Source organism: Triticum dicoccoides, chromosome 3B, assembly GCF_002162155.2.
Source record: "Triticum dicoccoides isolate Atlit2015 ecotype Zavitan chromosome 3B, WEW_v2.0, whole genome shotgun sequence".
In the NCBI taxonomy this organism is placed as follows: Eukaryota; Viridiplantae; Streptophyta; class Magnoliopsida; order Poales; family Poaceae; genus Triticum; species Triticum dicoccoides.
In genome coordinates, this window is record NC_041385.1 from 811,759,296 (window position 1) to 811,762,746 (window position 3,451).

General features: G+C 39.0%; 1 pseudogene; it reads left to right on the plus strand.

Moving 5' to 3' along the window:
• The first annotated feature begins 214 nt into the window (after positions 1–214).
• On the plus strand, positions 215–2,142 carry LOC119280133 (annotated as a pseudogene).
• The last annotated feature ends 1,309 nt before the right edge of the window (positions 2,143–3,451 follow it).

Genomic DNA, 3,451 nt, shown 5'->3' on the forward strand with positions numbered 1-3,451 from the left:
TGTCTGAAATATGCGAATTTGAATGATATTTTGTTTCCGAAATTCTAAATGATACTTTGTTTTCATTTGTTGACAATACGGCTATTCATTTAAGATGAGTTATGGCGGTTGTTTTACGTCTAGATGTCAACACAAACTACCGACTTCATATTCATATGAGAGTCCACAAAAGAATGGCCTGGAGAAGTAGGCATTGTCTGATGTTGTGTTATATATGCACTTTCTCCACAAATTGGCACTTGATGCTCTTCGACTCAGTTGTTCTACTGCTATTAGGTCATCAAGACATGGTTCTTGCTATGATGATGGTCATGCTTTAGGTGACATTTTAATATCTGAAAAAGGAACTAAGCAAGGAATTCTTGGTGGTGATAGTTCATGGATTGGAGGCTCCTTAGGTGCAAATATGGATTGTCCTAGACCTAAACCAATATAGTTTGTCGTGCGTCTTGATGTGCAGAACATATCTGAAGGAGGAAGGCATGCTGCACTCTTGGGGTGAGGCATAAGGTGGGCGGCTTGGTCATGGTGTAGATTGTGATGTGGCACAACCAAACTCATTGATGCTCTTACTCATATGAACATTAAGTTTGTAGCACGCGGTCAATACCACATGTGCGGTTCACTATTTGGAGATAGCTTTACATGAGGATGGCACTTCCAATTCGGATGTCACTCCATGGGTACCAAACAATATGCATGAACCATTAGAGAGTATATGTCAATAGTAACTTCTATTGGGCCACGGCTCACAATTGGAGATGGATCTTTTTGGGTTCTAGGCCATGGAGATCATGGGAATGTCTCAGTCCCCAAGCAAGTGGAATCTATCAAAGGGCTTCTAACGATATGGGCTGCTTGTGGTGTTTGACACACTGCTGCTCTTGTGGAAGTCATGGTTCGGAATTCAAATTTGAGCTATTGTTCAACTATCAACATATTTACAAGGGGCGATGGTGGTAAAGGTCGTTTAGGAGAAGGTGACAAGGAATCAAAACTTGTGCCAACATATGTGGGGCTGCTCTAGTGGAGCCCAATTCTTGTCAGGTTGCTTGAGGGCAGTGCTTGACAGTGAGTCTTCCAATAGCAGGGCATGTCTACACAATGGATAGTGTAGTCTATGGTTATCTCGAAAATCCAAAATCAAATGATTTGCTTCCGGCACGTTTTTAGCGAAAACTACTTAGAAACTCGGTCAAAAAGATTTCTTATGGTGCTTATATGTGGTTATCTTGAGCTGGAGGACTGAAATGTACACATCGGTTAAAGGTTCAAATGGTCCATTAGGTCATTGTTAATACTGATGATGCAATTACTCCTACATTTATCAAGCACTGAAAGACGAGTAAAGTAAGAAGTGTTGCTTCTGGAACTAACTTCACTACATCAATATGCATCCATAAGGGTGTCTTAGGTTGATCAATCAATGTACTCATGATGCTGCCAACCTTTGAAGTTGAGGAGAAAGCATCATAATTGCTACAGTTGCGACAAATCAAAAAGCATCCTAGTATATTGGCATAGTTGCAACGATTAGAAAACTCGGAAGGCTTGATTGGCGTCAAATCCAAGTAAAAATTATTGTGTTTGTGACAAACTGACCAAGTGGTTTGAAATAGATGTATACTCCTCACCTATGCAAGGAACCATTATACAGGGATTTCATGAAAGGGTTGAGGAGGAGCTGGAAACAAGGGAAATGCCCGGCTACTAAGATTTTATTTAATGAATCTTAAAAAGTAAAGATTGTCTCCTGTGCAGGTTATCCATGCATGTACGCGATGGCTCCGTAATTGGTCTATCCTACCGAGGCCGGATGACAGAGGCCTTTTTATGATGGCATCTACACGGCTCGACCATACGACCAGGAAGGTTTTCTCCCTCCTTGGATGGAGGTGTAATCTTCGAAAAGTATCTACCCGGCCATAGGATGCACTGATATATTATTGTTTTCATATATATTTATTTTTGGTTGTATTTTAGTTGTTGGCTATGTGGATCATGCTATGTAGAAGTCGTGCATTCTTTGGATGCGGTTGTATCACCTCGATATATCAATTCAATGAAATGTCCTTTATAAAAAAATGGAATTTTAAGAACATGGATAGTAGATATTCGAAGAAAACAAAAAACATTGAATAGAACTCATGTTTCCCCGTTCCAAATGGCACTTTGCACTAGAATGGACTCAAACATTTCAGGATCCATCAACCCCGTATCTAGATCTTCAAAAAATATTTTAGCAACATCTGTCCCTTGATCCAGGATCATTTCAAGGGTCACGTCTCCTTTTTCGACAAAGGATGGATTTTATTGACTCAGGATGAAGCATCAAGGGGATACAAACACAGTGAGAACATACCCGACCTCTCCATAGCTATGGTTCACACAACAAACACGAATACACACACACACACACACAAAACATCAACAAGTAGTAAAGTCATTTAAGACCAAATCTATGCATAAGAGAGAGAAAAAGAAAAAAATCCTGAAGCAATCATCATAAGGGCCACAACTCCGATTTCAAGAAGATCCAGTCCTCTAGCTTTTACAATCCCAAAACCTACTGTTGGGGGTTCTCCTTCTCCTAGGGTTGACATAAATGGCACCAAGCAAGCAAATGATATGTGGACTCAAGAAGTTTCAAATTTGAGGTCCCAGGTACACAATTTTGTGCGTTTTCACCATAATTTTCATCTAGGTTGTTAGTTGACGTCAAGCTTGGATTCCAACTCAGTGAGCTGACATTATTAAAGTTTTACGTACTAGTTTACCGCTCGAGAATATGATGCTATACCCTCTTTTCTTGTACATAAAAGAGGGTCTTGTATTACTAGTGTAATTACATTAGATAATTTGGTACCAGCGAGCCACAAACCTAGTTAAATATGTGAAATTCTTACGACTTGGGTATATTGTCTATTATCTTTAGTTGAAGCATGCAAAAAACTATTTATAAATTAAAAGGAGGACATTCTTTGTGATAATTATGCTCTTCACTGCTAGGTGGACAATCTTACTAGGAAGTCTCAACATCTTGAGGTTCAATTCAGTAGAACTACCACACAACTGAAGGACACCACTGCCATTGTTGGGGAGGAAACTGCATGGTGCAAATCAGCAAAGGAAGTAATCAAGTCACTTGTGGCACAAGTAAGATTGCTTATGCATCATTTTATGACAAATCCCTTAGGATCAATTTCTTTATCATTGATCAACTTATTAATGAGAATATTCATGCACACACAAGTCTATGGAATCAATTATATTTTGGTTACTTACTCATCATATGGATGAGGGAAATACCTAGAGTTGTGATGAATATCTAGCTCATATTGTCTCTCATCATATGCTGAACTAAGTGATGTAACCGAAATGGAATGGTTTATGTAAAAGTGGAAAATATCATGGTTTCAGTAATTTATAATCAATTAAAGGCTAATTGCCT